This window comes from Phacochoerus africanus, chromosome 14 (assembly GCF_016906955.1).
Source record: "Phacochoerus africanus isolate WHEZ1 chromosome 14, ROS_Pafr_v1, whole genome shotgun sequence".
NCBI classification, from domain to species: Eukaryota; Metazoa; Chordata; class Mammalia; order Artiodactyla; family Suidae; genus Phacochoerus; species Phacochoerus africanus.
Genome location: NC_062557.1, coordinates 41,095,432 through 41,111,234, shown reverse-complemented (window position 1 = coordinate 41,111,234; position 15,803 = coordinate 41,095,432).

Sequence of the window (15,803 nt, the reverse complement as noted above, 5' to 3'; positions counted from 1 at the left end):
TGGGGTCCCCACTGACGGGAGCACCATTGTTGGGTCATCCTCCTGGGCAGGTTCTCCAGCTCCTGGCTGAACCTCTCAGAGAGTATAAATGTCCCAGACCATGGACTCAACCAAACCTTTCCAGCATGACCACATTAATCTTACATTCTCTGTGCTAACAGGTGCCTTCAATGAATCGCTTTGCTAGCTCACTGTGGGGACGCATTTTTCCTACATCCTGCCCTCCCTCATTGATGATTACAGCTTGTTGACCATTTGAACTCAGTACTTTTAATCACTCAGCCCTACAGTTTCACTCCTTTTTATTTCCAATTGTTCTCTTTTATCAATGGTCTCTGTCAGTCTTTGTCAGCCTAGATATTCATTTTGGGCTCATCGTCTATTTGATCTCCCTTCTGATGTTTCATCTGCATTTCTTCTATCATTTCTCAGGATTAGGTCCCATGATTCAGCCATTATTCCCTTCCTAAAACTTTTAAACCTTTGAATAACTGAATGAATTGCTCACAGAAGCATGTCCTTTTTTTGATTACATAAATTAACCCTTGGAAGTGTATTCAGTTATCAGGAATACTTGAATGCACCTATTAAGTTCAAAATCAGTGAGGTCTGCTTAACATTACCTGTAGAAAAAATTCTAAGTTTAATTTCAAAGTTATTAAGTAAGCAAATGCTCAGAGATGCATGTAATTCTAATAAACAGATGCTTTCTCTCCCCTATCTTTGTCAATGTTTATAAATTAACGAGCATGATTTTATAGTGAATCCTGGGTGCCTGTGTGTTCATTGGGTTCAGCGAATGTGTGATGCACACCGGGGCATTTTTAGCTAAGAATTAAGAAGGTAGGTGGGTAGATAGGCAGGAAGGCACAAAGGTAGGAAGGTAGGAAAATAGGAAGGTAAGTAAGTAGGAAGGAAGTTGGGTAGGAAGGAAGGTAGGCTCATAGGAAGGCAGATAAGAAAGCAGGTATATATGTAGGTAGTCGGTAAGCTAGATATGTAGGAATATGGATGGATGTAAATAAGTAGGAAGATAGAAAATTAGAAAGGTAAGTGGTTGAAAGACAACTATATAGGTAGGTAGGAAGTTAGGAAGGTAGATAGGAGGCTAGACAGATAACGAAAAAAATTCAAAGACTGCTAATAGGGATCGCCATTATCATTGTTACTCTGCTCTGGTTTTCAGAATTAGCTCTGTGAAATATTACCATAACCCAGTGCATGCCTCATAGGAGTTTTCATTTGCAATGAGCCTTCTTAAAGGAATCAAACTCAGAGGCCATTCGACCGAGGTGGCGCTAGCATCTTGGGAGCCTACAGTAGCAAACTCAAACCTAAGCCAGAGTCAGTGCACTCAGGTCTGAGAATAAGGACCAGGAATCCCACACAGCCACCTGGGCTTTCGCAAATACTGCAACCGCTTCAGCTATAGCCCATCACATCATTTCCTTGCCTTGCTTGCTTTCTTCTCTATAAAAATCTGCCTCCTAGCGCCTGCTGGTGGGGGGGTTCCTGACCACTTTTGCTCTGGCACTCCCCACTTTGAATCGACGTATGCCCAAGTAGACCCCTGAAAATCCTAATGTGCCTCAGTTCACCTTTTCCCAGCATTCATCCTCATCATCTCCCAAGGGCTCTGTAATAGGAACACAGCAAAGATTCCCATTTGACAGAGGGGGACATGGGATCAGAGAGAGATGAAGGGACTGCATCCGATGTCATGGCACAAATAAATAGCACATCTGGAACTCAACCCTGGGCTTCCTAGTTCAGTGCTCTTCCTATTGTAGCAGGTGGGCAGGGGTGACAAAAGGGAAGGCTGGAAACAGCAAAGGCAGGACTGCTCTGCCATTCTTTCTGCGCAGGATGATTCCAATCTATTGAGAACAGAGAATGCTCTAGAAGGAGTCATGTCCTTGGCCCCAGCCTCTCTGGCCATCTCAGAAAGCAACCTTAAAACAAAACCGCCCTAGACCACCCCTTGCTCAGTGGTCAGCCTCAAGCCTAGGCAAGCTTGTTAGGCAGAAAATCTTATTTTCCAGTTTTCTTGACCAGCTCTCCTAAAGCCTTGAGCCTTCTCTTTCTTGTGAGTGAACACCCTGAGCTAAGAACTGGAGATACCCTGATGACAAGAAAGAATCCCTACTTCTTACAGGTATCTGACACCTGAGATATGAACTATATAGGCCAACAGGTCAATTCCTGGAGACTTCTGATAAAGTTAGCCCATACGCACTATTTGTTTCTCATCTCCTTGTGACCATCCTCCACTGGGCACTGAGACCGTCTTATTCAACCCTTGACTTCTTAAAATTTTTTCTTTTCACAGCTGCACCTGCAGCATATGGATGTTCCTCAGGCTAGGGATCAAATCAGAGCTGCAGATGAATCCTACGCCACAGCCACTGCAACACCGGATCCGAGCCATATCTGTGAACTATGCCATCGCGTGTAGCAATGCTGGATCCTTCACCCACTGATGGAGGCCAGGGATCAAATCCACATCCTCACGGGCACTATGTCAGGTTCTTAACCTGCTGAGCCACAATGGGAAGTCCTCAATCCTCGACTGTCTGAATGCAACTCCATTCTCTCAGGAATAGGGCAGCCTTGCTCAGTTAATTGGATAATTTTATTATATACCTGGTACATGCCAGCATTCCCTACTATATAATCATAATTCTCATAATTAAGCCAATGAGATTGCTATGATTCCCATTTCATAGACAAGAAAACTGAGGCTCAAGAAGGCTAAGCAAACTTATCAGTGGTAAACAGCTAGTTCACAGCAGAGCTGGGATTCAACGTTACTTCTGCCTGGTGCCAAAGTCACTCTATTTGTCCTATATAAAGACTAGTGACATTCAGTTTCTCATCATTAGGCACCTGAGGGCTCTGCTTTCAGACCTCCAGCCCACTAGCGATTTAGATGCCGCACTTTAAAGAAACACTCTCTTCTAAGTCGGTTCTTCCGACCATGAACAAAGATTCGAAGCAACATGAGAAATTTCAGTATCCATGGCACAGAGTTCTCTGAAGCCTGATACAGATCAGGATCAGAGGGAAGATAAGAGGCGTGTGTGTTATGGATTGTGGGTGAAAGACTTGATAAGGAAAAGACTGCATTGTAGTGAGAAATGACCTTATGCAAATTAAGGAAGAGACTCTCCAGCCACTGGCCAGATCCCCAGATGCTAGCGTGGGGGTGGAGGAGGGCTTGGAATAGGCAAAGGAGGGGAGGAGGAAAGAGAGGAAGGAGGACACACCCAGCCCTCCTCCTGCACCTGGGTTGTGCGAGAGAGTGGAAGAAAGAAACTGAGGCTTTAGGGGATGCTCCTGGGGGCAGCAGGAATGTAGACACCGTGGGAGGAAGGAGAGCCCCTTGGAGACCCCTTCTGCTTCTGTGGTTTGCAGAGGACGAACTTTGTCCAGACCCTGGTTTCCTTGAATTCCAAGTGCTGGAAACAGAAATAATAAAAATGTGTCCACAAATTCAGGTCTCCTGAAAACCAGATCCTTTGAGAGGCAGAGATGGGACTGTTGGGGAGGGGACAGCCCCTGCAATGTCGGCTTCTGAGGGTGGGAGGCAAGGGGCTCAGAGGAGGGGGCTGGGTGTTTCCTGCCCCTAAAGTCTTTATAATCAGCAAGCAGCCAGGAAAGGGCAGAGTGTCAGAGCAATGTAGGGAGGAAGGTGACGACCAGCCAGAGGGAGCTGTGCTGGGAGGGTGACCGTGATTAAAGCAGTGGGCAAAGACGACGAGGGAAGTGGCAGAGTCAGAGATGGCTCCTTGTGGACCTATTTTGAGTCTTAGAAGATAAGGTAGGTGTGACACCCAAGCAGGAGAGGGACAGTGCTCGGGGGGGGGGGGAGGTATTCCTGCTTGGAAATGGTGCTGAGGACAGAGCCCACAGCCCCTGAGCGATGGCTTTGGCTGGTGTGGAGGGCTGCCTTGAATGGCATATGAAGATGAGGTGGAAGAATGCCACGAAAAGCACCTGCATGGGGTGGCCATAACCCCTGGCTACCTCTGTTGCCTAATCTGCAATGTGGGGGGAGCAATCCCTGTTCTATGGTGATGTCTGGAGTATTGGAAGAAATAGTATGTGTCAAGGGCCACCCACCACTTGACATAAAAGAAATGCTCTGTGAATGGTCACTTGCGTTGCTCATCCAAATAGGCAGAAGGCAGACCCTGGGGCTCCCCTTTTAAACACTAAGTGGGCCTTAAGAGGGACCTCGGAGCCCCTCCTTGAGGCACCCTAATGTCTCCATCCCAGCCCTTCCTGAGAGTCAGGCAGGGTGTGCCGAGCATCGCGCGTGGCTCTGGCTGCTTCTCTCCCCACCATAGCTTGCAGCATAGAGAGACCTGGAACTTGAAGATGCCCCAGGCCACTCACTCCGATGGTTTCTGCCCCTGCATGTGTGTGTGCGTGTGTGTTGCGCACACTCACGGTGGACCACGCGTGCGCATGTGTTTATGCTCATACGTATATATGTGCATCCTTTTCAGTAGCTCTAAAGCCTAGAGAAGGACAGGCAGAGAAGGGGCAAGGAAAATTAAAGCCAAGGTAATTGTCGTTGATCGATCTGCTTAATGGCCTGAAGACACCCAATTAGAGCAGTGAGCGTGATTGGCTGCTGACGCAGAGGGGCGAGGGATGTTCTACTCTTGTCAAGGTGTCCTGTGGATCGCCCAGGTTTGCTGGCACAGACCACTTCCTGATTCCACCCCGATGGATCCCTGGCACTGGGGCTGGGGGTCCCCACCACGCCCTGCAGCCAGTTAGTCAGTACTGACCTCACTGTTTCATCTCTGGGCTGGACATGTGAGCACACATCACCCCCCTGCTGTATTTCCTGACTGCCCCCACCCTTTTTGCCTGTGACTGAAGGTGAGGGGGAGTATACGTTAGCAGGATGAGCCTGGAGAGAGAGGCTCCATCTAATGGCAGCCATGTGCAGTTGCAGGGACCAGACTTGAGAACCAGACCCATCAGGATTTATTTCCTGCCAGCTATGTGACTTTGGGCAGCTCACTTGGTCTCTCTGAGCAGAGGCAGAGCTATGATAAGATCTAATCATCCCCTGTCTGCTCCACTGCATTGTTCTGGCCAGAGAACATCATCCCCGGCCTGGGTTATTAAAAGGTTGTTGCATGGAGTTCCCGTCATGGTTCAGTTGTTAACGAACCCAACTAGTATCTATGAGGACACGGGTTCCATCCCTGGCCTTGCTCAGTGGGTTAAGGATCTGGCATTGCCATGAGCTGTGGTGTAGCTCGCAGATGCGGCTCGGATCCAGCGTTGCTGTGGCTGTGGTGTCGGCCAGCAGCTACAGCTCCAATGCGACCCATAGCCTGGGAACCTCCATATGCCATGGGTGTGGCCCTAAAAAGGAAAAAATTAAAAAATTAAAATAAAATAAAACGGAAAGATTGTTGCTCACTGCAGTAACCCCAATGCCTCTAGCAGTACTTAGTATATAGGAAGTGCTCACTAACTATATATTGAATAAATAAGTGAAAGGCAAGCAGGTAACTGTCTGGGGACTGGATCTGCAAATGTCTTATGGGAACAAGGGATGTTCTAAGCCAGGGTTGCCTAGTGGCCCAAAGGGGACATCCTTCCATACAGGCACCTGCACTGGACTGCATAGGACTCCAGGAGGCCCAGCTGTGAGAATACAGTGGGCACTGTGCCCCTGAGACTGCCATGTGGAGCCTTAACCAGACCTCTGTGGAACGGAGACCTCTCCATCTCTATGTGTAAGTGTGCGCTTGATTCCTTTCTACAACTATGGTCATGTAAGCTTTTCAATATAGATGTACACTTTTAGGGGAAAATACATTGGAAGGAATTGTATCTTTAGGCACTGTGAAACCCCGCTGTTGAAATTCTCCTGAGAACCCATCATAATAAAAAACTCTTATGAAAATAGACATAGAAAGACGTTTCCTCAACTTGATGAAGAACATATGTTCAAAAATCTACTGCTAACATACTTATTGGTAAAAGACCTGATGCTTCTCCCCAAACATCTGGAACAAAGCAAGGATGTCCAGGCTCACCAGTCTTACTCTTGCCAGGGCTACAAGGCAAGGCAACAAAATGCATAAAGATTAGGTAGGAAGGGATATAATTATCCTTATTTGCAAATGACAGGATCGTTTACAAATAAAGTTCCAGAGAATTTACAAAAATAACTCCCTAGAACTAGTAAGTGAGTTCGGCTATGTTTCAGGATACAAGATCAACATACAACAATCAACTGTATTTTTATATATAGCAATAAATCCATGGACACTGAACTTAAAAATACAGTACATTTATAATTGCTCAAAAATTAAATATTACACTCGAAATATGTATAGGACTTAATGTTAAAAACTACATGTACTGGGACTTCCCGTCACGGCTCAGCAGTGAATGAACCCGACTAGCATCCTTGAGGATATGGGTTCGATCCCTGGCCTTGTTCAGTGGGTTAAGGATCTGGTGTTGCTGTGAGCTGTGGTGTAGGTCACAGATGTGGCTTGGATCCAGCATTGCTGTGGCTGTGGTGGAGGCTGGCGGCTAAGGCTCCAATTGGACCCCTAACCTGGGAACCTCCATGGGCCATGGGTGCAGCCCTGAAGAAAAAGACAACCCCCCCCCCACAAACTACATGTGCTAAAGAAGGAAATTAAAGATGTAAATAAATGGAGAAACAGCTTATTTATGGATTGGAAGATTCACTGTATCAATTCTCCCCAAACTGACATACAGGTTTAAAGCAGTTCTTACCAAAATTACAAGATGTATTTTGTAGGTATGGAGAAGATTATCCTAAAATGCACATAAAGAGGCAAATGAACAGTTTTGAAAAGAAGAAATAAAGTGGCAGGGATCAGTCTACTCAATTTCAAGACATTATATAGCCAAATTAATTAAAACTGCGGTGTTGGTGGAAGGAAAGACACATAAATCTTGAAACTAAACAAAGAACCAAGAAATAGCCCCACACAAACATGCCCAATGGATTCATGACAAAGTTGCAGAAGTAACTCAATGGAGGGAGTGGATACCCATAGGCAAAAAGATGAATCTGTACCACTCACAGATGAGAACAGACTTGTGGTTGCCAAGGGGGAGGGGGGAGGGTGGGAGGGAGTAGGGTGGACTGGAACTTTGGGGTTAGTGGAGGATGCAAACTATTACACTTAGAATTGATAAGCAATGAGGTCCTACTGTATAGCACAGGGACCTATACCCGATCACTTGTGATAGACCATGATAGAAGATAACATGAGAAAAAAACATATATACATGTATGACTGGGTCACTTTGCTGTATAGCAGAAGTTGACAGAATATTGTAAATCAACTATACTTTAGTAAAAAATTTAAAGATGAATCCATACCTAAATGTCATACTTTATATAAAAATTAACTCAAAATGGATGACGAACTTAGGCATAAAGGTAAAACTATACAACTTTTAGGGAAAAATAGGAGACATTCTTTAGGATTCAGATCTAGGCAAAGAATGTTTAGACTTGACATGGAAAAGCATGATTTATAGCAGGAGAAATTATTCATTGGACTTCATCAAAATGAAAAGCTTTTGCCCTTTGAAAGACTGTTAAGAGAATGAAAATACAAGCTGCAGAGTGGGAGGAAGTATTTTCAAATTACATATCAGACAAAGGGCTAACATTTGGGATATATAAAGACCTCTCAAACTCAATAGTAAAAAAACAATTCCATTCAAAAAGGGACAAAAGACATAAAGAAACATTTTACTGAAGAAGATACGCAGATTGCAATGAGCATGAGAAAAGATGTTTAACATTATTGGCTATTAGGAAAACACAAATTAAAATCACAGTGAGTCATCACTGTACACCTATCAGAATCAATAAAATAAAAGAGGGAGAATTCCAAATGCTGGTGAGGATAAGAGAAACTGAATCACTCCTACATGCTGGCGGGCGGTAAAATGGTGTAGCCATGCCGGAAAGTTGGCAATTTCTTTAAAAAACTAATCATGCAGAGTTCCCTTCGTGGCTCAGTGGAAACAATCCGACTAGCATCCATGAGGACGCAGGTTTGATCCCTGGCCTCGCTCAGTGGGTTAGGGATCTGGGGTTGCCATGAGCTGTGGTGTAGGTTGCAGACGTGGCTCGGATCCCGAGTTACTGTGGCTGTGGTATAGACTAGAGCTCTGATTCTACCCCTAGCCTGGGAACCTCCATATATCACAGGTGCAGCCCTAAAAAGACAAAAAAAAAACCAACAACAACAACAACAAAAACTAATCATGCAACTACCATATGACCCAGATATTGTACTCCTGGGTATTTATTCCAAAGAAATGAAGAGTTATGTTGATACAAACACCTATACACAGATGTTTCTAGCAGCTTTATCCATAACAATACACACTGGAAGCAACTCATACGTCCTCGAATGGACAAATAAACCGTGGACCCTCCATGTCATGGAGTACTACTTGGCAATAAAAAAGAACTATTCACTTATGAACAACCTCAATAAATAGCCAGAGAATTACGACAAGTGGGGATGAAAAAAAAAAAAAAAAAGCTAATCTCCAAAGGTGATTCCATTCTTATAGCACTCCTAAAATGCCAAGGCTACAGAAATGGAGAAAAGATGAATGATTCCCAAGGGTTTCAGGGTGGTTGAGGGCTGAAGGGAAGTGGACATGTATCTGTACAATGGCAACATGAGGAAATCCTTGTGGGATGCAAGTGTTCTGCATCTTGACTGTACCCAAGCCAATATTCTGGTTGTGAAATCACAGTTGCAAGATGTTACCATTGGGAGAAACAGGTTAAGAGCACGCAAGACTTTTCTGTATTATTTCTTATAGCTACATGTGAATCTAAAAGTATCTTGAAGTGAAAAGTTTCAAGAGTCAAGGCGGATGAAAACTATAGATAAGATAAAATGTCATAGAACACACATGTACAAAACTGGAGAGATCCAAATAAAGTCAATAATCTAGACAACAACCTTACGGTTACCAAAAGAGAAAGCGGAAGGATAAATTAGGAGCTTGGGATTAACAGATATACACCACTATATATAAAATAGGTAACTAACAAGGACCTGCTATATGGCACAGAGAACTACACTCAGTATCTTGCAATAACTTATAATGGAAAATAATCTGAAAGAGGATATATTTATTCATTTTGTTGTCCACCTGAAATGAACATAACACTGTACATCAATGATATTTCAATTGTAAAGATTTAAATTAAAAATGTATGTGTCTAGTTAAATGCACTGTCACTGTCAATGTCCTGGTTTTGGTAATGTAGTATTTATGTAAAATGTTGGGGGATCTGGGTGAGTAATAGGTATGTGGTCCCTCTCTATTAAATGTGCAACTTCTTGTGAGTCTGTAATTATTTCAAAACTAAATAAAAACTTAAGTCTGAAGACAAAAAGATGTGTTTTTTAAAAGAAGTACTGAGAGCAAAATCCCAATACTTGCAGTGCTGTGAGAACCCTTACCCTCTTTTGGATGCATGCTCTTACGCAGCCTGGCAAGCGGTGGCAACTGAAAATTCAACCAATCAGGACTCACCAAGGGGAGCTGAAATGCCACTTCCTCTCTGCAGCCTCAGCGCACTTACACCACTCACCTCAGATCACGCATCCATTGGGAGAGCTAGGGTTTGAACCTGCCTCCTCTAGAGCCCAGGCTCACTCTTTAGAACGTATGGCAGGGCTGAGAAAGGCAGACCCCTGTCCTTAAGAAGCCCCCAGTCTACTGAGGAGATTGGGAGGGGAAACAAAACAGACGGTCTAATTGTAGCCATGGACCAGTTAACTTGACTCAGTTCCTAGCTGCAGACTGCTCCCTCAGACCAATCAGGTGTCAAAGAAATGAAAAGGATGCAATGAAGGAGAATACAGCTTCCTCACTCTTAGGCAGACTGCTCTGAGAAGGACTGTGCTCTGAGGCTGACGCATCATCTGGGTGTGGTCATCCCAGAATTGCGTGCATGCGTGAGTGTGTGTGTGTGTGTGTGTGTGTGTGTGTGTGTGAGTGGTGCTGCTGTCACAGAAGGGGCTCATCTGTTTGCCCATCTGGGAAATGGAGAGGCTGCCAGAATCACTGTCTCCTTAGGTCCTAATAGGTGCCCAGGAATAAATGGAAAGTAGGATATTGGGGCTGATATTTTGGTCCTGGGGCAAAAGGAAAAAGGATCAAGACTCAGAGATATACAGAGGAACAGGGGTTGCTCCCAGGCTTTCCAAAAATGCCGCAGGTGGACAGAGCCTAGTCTAAGACAGGAGAGACTCAGGTCCTGGGGATGGCCTGGGGACTCTGGCTGAATGACAGCAGGACACTGGAGGGTCCTCTGACCCACCTCAAACTCTGATGCAGGAGGTATTGACAAGAGTCCACATGCATGGAGCAGCAGTGGTGTGCCAGACTTCTCAAAGCACTGTCTCGTGTAATCTTCACAACAAACCCTATGCAGTAGGTCCTAGCATTACCAAGCCTGTTGCTGGTCTGAGGTATGACACTGATGGGAGAAGAAACTTCTCTCCATCTCAGGGATGCTGCCATGTGGACAGTGAGGGGACCACAAATTCATGTAGCAAGTGTAGAATTCATAAATTCTCCCGTGTATGCCTACAGCAATGCCAGCGATTGACTGGAGATGCTGGTCTCAGCTGCCAGAGCCTCAAAGGACCAAAAGCCAAGGGCTGGGACACACCTGGAAGGCACAACCCACCTGATAAAGTTGAAAGAGGACCGAGGCTGGGAATCAAGAGATTAGGAATCAAATGCCAATTCTGCCACCTCCGGGCAATGTGACCTTGTCGGGTTTTGGCCCTCTTTGTGCCCCCACAGCATCTTCTGCAAAAGGGAATGCTGTCTCTGTCTGACCCTAAGGGTGCTGTGAGAATAAAGCAACGGACCACAAAAAGAGCTTAGACCTTAAGCTTTATTCAAATGGACGGGACCACTGCTGTTATTCCCAGGGGTAGAGGAAGCCAGAGGTTCAGATGACGGAGAAGAGGTTGCTGGCCTTCCTCCTGTTCTATCATTATCAGCGAAGGGGCTGTCTTTATACCTCCCCTCCAACCAGTGCAGCTTCCCTAACCATGGCATCCCAAAGAGCATCACCCTCCCCAGGCAGGTCTCCCCATCTCCCTTCTTTCCATCATCACACTTCCGATCATTTAACTTAACAGATTTTTTTGAGTTGGTTATATAAAATAATGTGTGATACACCTAAAAATATTAGTTCGGTGCATGGCTATTTTCTGGGGTGCAGGGAACCCTTCTTCCATGTAATTATAAAAATGTTCAGCTGGTGCAGTCTTCTGGAATGAGTATTTTGACCCCAACTTCACAGAACAGAAGCTGGGTCAATTACACCTCACTTGCCTGGCTCCAAGCCTGCCAACAAATCTCTCCATCTCAAGTATTTGGAATTGCTCTTTTATTTGTTTCTAGAATTCAAGTTTCCCAGAAGTTTAAGGAGGCCACGGATGGCCGTGGCCACCCTCCCAGTCTTCTAATTAGATGTGATCGGCTTAATTTCAGAACCTGCGGTATAGAAGAAAAAAAGAAATGGAATCTGGAGCTGTCTAGCGTGGAGGTCAGGACTCACCTCTACCACCAATGCTCTGTACACATTATTGACAAAAGGAAGAACTAGGGATTGTGGTGCTCCCCCCACACACAGGCCCGACACAGAACAATCTGTGCACACAATTTCATGGTTCCTTAAATCAGTGCAGAAAGACAAACCTTAAGACCCCTTTTGCACGTGAGAATGTTGAAGTTTAGAGAGTGAAAGAGTTGGAACTGGTTCTTAGGTCCACCAAACTCCATAGATGTCCTTCTATCTATACTATTCCAGCAGGGTTTTTGTTTTTTTTTTTGAGCCTCAGTTTTTACATCTACAAAATGGGCTTGTACATATCTGTCTGACAGCATCATATCTGTCTGAATGATTTGAAGACAGAATAAGGCACCAGCTGGGAAGGACAGCATACTTAGCAGGGGCTTGATCCATGCAATCTCTTTCCCCTCTCTCCAGGTCCACGGGCTCATCAGAGCCTGCGAGGTTTGGCTCTGGCTCTAGCTGAGGGTACACAAGTTCAGAGGAAACTAAGAATTTACACAGACCGAAGTAAAACCCAATTTTGTTTTCTAGTCAATGGTGAACCCTGAACGGCTACTTCTTTCCCATGCACATTGGGTAACAGGAAAGGCCAGGAAGCCTTTGTACCTCTGTGCTTGGGTTCTGGCTCTAGGCCTTCATCAAGAATCTGCTCCTGGCCTGGAAAAAAAAAATTGCAAGGACTGACATGCTCTTCCTCTCCATCGTGGTCACCAGAATCCAGCAGTGTGATGTCAGAACAGGTAGGAAATTATTTAGAGGAGCCACCGTTTACAATGTCTTTGCGCCTCCGGAATCCCAAAGCCAAGACACTGGGTACAGTCAGCTGCTGGTTTGGGTTTGGAGTCCGGGGCTCTCAGACCAGTTTAAACTGAAAGTAAGTCCACACCAAATAAAGCAGCTTTAAGAAAAAAAACAAAAAACCGATAAAGCAGGCACCTGAGAGATCTTCAACATGGTAAGCACTCCGTGGGATGAATTTTTCTTGGTTAAAAAGATTTCCCAAGTCTTAGGAAAAGAGTCGAGCACGCACTTGTCTGAGCTCCTCTCTGCTCCCTAATCATTTCACTGGGGCAGCTGTACCCTGTATACTGCGACAGTTTATAACCCTTTCAAGCAGTGTTCTAGCTCCATCCTAATTTCACTTTCAGCACCATGTTTTCATTTTTTGTTCGTTTGTTTGTTTGTTTGTTTTTGGTACTTTAGGGCCATACCCTTGGCATATGGACGTTCCCAGGCTAGGGGTCGAATCAGAGCTGTAGCCACCGGCCTATACCACAGCCACAGCAATGCTAGATCCGAGCCGCATCTGCAACCTACACCACATCTCACAGCAATGCCGGATTCTTAACCCACCGAGCGAGGCCAGCGATCAAACCCGGGTCCTCATGGATACTAGTCGGGTTCGTTAAGCGCTGAGCCTCGAGGGGAACTCCACTTCCAGCACAAGGTTAAACAAAGGAACAGATAGACCTGGCACCTCGGGAAAGGTCTTTCTGCTCTAGGACCTCGATTGGCCCTACCTGTGAAACTGGAATAATTCTGCCTGGCTTAGAGCATCCCTATGAGAGTTAGGAATACACAAAGCACCTGGCACATTGTCTGACATATGGTCCTGGCTTTCTCTCTCCCCTCCAATTTTTCCTCCAGTTTTCAATCCCTGATGCCAGAAATGTCTGGATGATTGCTCTCATGTAGATTCACCTGCCTTCCTAGATGTCAGGAAATGGCTCTGTGGACACTGGATTGCTTCTAGCAGCCATGCACGTAACATATGCTGATGTCCTGCCCAGCACAACACCATGCACATACGTCTCCGTCTAATTCACTCTTGGGCTTCACATTCCTGGTCTACTTGGTTGACGATTCTGCCTGAGCATTCTTGAATGCACATCCCGCCTTTGCTCAATTGCACAGCTCTGCCAGGAAGCCCTCTTCCTTACTTTTCCTGTCTGGCCCATCCTGTTCAAATCTAGGTGTGACTCAGCAAGGTTGCACCTCTATGTTGGAGAGGATTACTGCTATGAGGGTTGATTCTATTTCTCCTGTCCAACACAGTAGGGCAATAATTAATCATCACGCAGTGTACCAAGTGGTGAATGGTCTAGTCACTCCACATGTAGAAGAAATCTCAGCGTGTTCTCTGTGTAATGAAGAGATCATTAAAATTTTTTTCTCAAGTTGAAATGGATGTCAAAGTCAGTGTTTTTTGTTTTTTGTCTTTTGTCTTTTTAGGGCCACACCCATGGCATATGGAGGTACCCAGGCTAGGGGTCTGATCAGAGCTGCAGCTGCCGGCCTACACCACAGCCACAGCAACGCCAGATCCGAGCTGTGTCTGCAACCTACACCACAGCTCATGGCAATGCCGGATCCTTAACCCACTGAGCAAGGCCAGGGATTGAACCCGCAAACCTCATGGTTCCTAGTTGGATTCGTTCACCCCTGAGCCACGATGGGAACTCCCAACTCAGTGGTTCTGATTCCTGATTCAAACTGTGTTAGGACTTTTGTTTTCGAGGGAGGAGAGGGTATTATAATTTCTATTTTTTTGTTGTTTGTTTTTAGAAGCAGCATGGCATAGTAAAAATAGAAAGGGCCCTTAGGATGTTTGTACCATTTGACCCAGCAATCCCAGTCATGGGATTCTTTTCTAGAAACTGAACTTGAAAAGGAAGGCGAAGAAGAAAAAATAAGGCTTTATGCTCAGAGACGTTCATCATCATGTTACGGAATTACAGCAGAAAAATATAGAAATGACTTAAGTCTTCAACAATGGGATAATGGTTAAGTAAAGGACATACAATCTCCAAAAAAAGGAGAATCAGACTGACATGAGGTTTCTCGTGATAAGAGGTTTATGTTAACAGAAGTAAGATCACAGGCTCAATTCTCACATTAAGTCATTCGCTTCTTGGTTTTGTCATTATCTGTAAGTATGTTCTCGCCGCCCCCCCAGATTGTGAATGGTGGGGGACTCACTTATTCCCATTTCTGGGCCAAAACTCAAGCCCGTCTCCTCGGATCTTCCCAGGCAGGGCTGATCTGTGACCCTGCCCTTCCTGCATATTGCATCTCTCTAATCCCACCTGCTTTTTCCGGGGTCTGAGTCTTTTCATACGCTGCTCCCTCTGCCTGGGGCAGTCTCCCTGCTCCTTTCTCAGATCTCACATTAGTTCCCTCTTCCTTCAGGAAGCCTTCCTCGAATCACCAAGCCTGGGTGTCGCGTTCTTCTTTTGTGTTTCCATAGCTCCCCCATCAAGGATCTTATCACCCCATGTCATAACGGTTTACTTCCTTGTCTCTCTAACAGGCCTGTTTCATGGGTGAGAATCTATAGGCAGGTTCTCTAACCAGTAGCCGTGAGCGTTGCTGAAATTGAGGATGCGCAGAGGCAGGAGTTGAGTGAAGGTGTTGTGGGAAAGGAGGGTTGTTCAGATGAGTGGAGGGTCCTGATGGTTCATCCAAACGTTAGCTGGGAGCCTAAAGCAGATGTTGGGAGCAAGATGACTGAGCCAGAATGGTGAGAAAGGAGAGGATGGGCAGGGCAACGAGGAGAGGAGGGCTTGGGGAACAACTGAGATGGGAGATGACATGTTGTGATAGGATAAGAAATGCACATTTTGGACTCGGAGAACAGACTTGTGGTTGCCAAGAGGGAGGAGGAGGGAGTGGGATGGACTGGGAATTTGGGGTTAATAGATGCAAACTCTTGCCTTTGGAATGGATAAGCAATGAGATCCTGCTGTATAGCACTGGGAACTGTATCTAGTCACTTATGATAGAGCATGATAATGTGAGAAAAAAAGAATGTCCATACGTATGTGTGACTGGGTCACTTTGCTGTACAGCAGAAAACTGACAGAACACTGTAAACCAACTATAAAGGAAAAATATAAAAAGCATATACAAAAAAGAAATGCGTATTTTGTCTCCATCCTCAGATCCTGACCAGAGCTCCAAAACCTTTGTCATATACTAATCTCTAAGGATGCTATGAGCATCTTTCACGCCAACATTTGATCTTTGACCCCAGTTCCTGATACGGATCTCCTAAATCCCTTGGAAGTTCATGGCTGATCCAGGCTTTTGTTCTAATGAGGTGACTCGGAGTGGGCTCCTGGGTGGCTTCAGGGTGGGGCTGGTC